The sequence below is a fragment of the Physella acuta genome, unplaced genomic scaffold (assembly GCF_028476545.2).
Source record: "Physella acuta isolate Inbredline_101_S28 unplaced genomic scaffold, ASM2847654v3 ptg002026l, whole genome shotgun sequence".
NCBI lineage: Eukaryota > Metazoa > Mollusca > Gastropoda > Physidae > Physella > Physella acuta.
Window position 1 is genome coordinate 27,501 of NW_026733530.1, and position 457 is coordinate 27,957.

The 457-nt window shown below is 53.0% G+C and overlaps 1 non-coding gene across 1 annotated transcript in view; it reads right to left on the bottom strand.

Annotated features, from left to right (window-relative positions):
* LOC131931761 (small subunit ribosomal RNA) overlaps positions 1 to 159 on the bottom strand; it is a 1,846-nt gene extending 1,687 nt beyond the window's left edge. Inside the window, exon 1 of the ribosomal RNA XR_009384341.1 lies at positions 1 to 159. This exon is cut by the window's left edge and continues 1,687 nt beyond it. This is a non-coding gene — a ribosomal RNA (small subunit ribosomal RNA).
* Positions 160 to 457: the final 298 nt, after the last annotated feature.

The following is a 457-nucleotide window of genomic DNA, read 5'->3' on the forward strand; positions in this document are numbered from 1 at the left end:
TAGAATTGCCACAGTTATCCAAGTAGGATCGTGTCATCTAAGGAACCTCGACTGATTTAATGAGCCATTCGCGGTTTCACCATGGGACAGTGTGAACTTAGACATGCATGGCTTAATCTTTGAGACAAGCATATGACTACTGGCAGGATCAACCAGATAGCTATCGTTTGCGAGACGTTTTTCCACAACACATCGCGGGACGGGAGACAACGCTCTAGCGAGAGAACGGATCCCGGCATTCCCGGATTTTTTCACATCGGACCGCTCACATTTCCCCCTTCACCGTAAACACGGCGTCGCCGGGAAATCTCTCGATTTGCATCGAGCCGACTGCGTTTTGCAGACCCGTCGCCCGTTCCGAGGGCTGGGCCAGTGCGAGACTTTTATCGAGCCACCAATACTGCTTGGTTGCGTTAGCACTGCGCGTCGCCGCTGGCTTCACGCTACGGACACGTAC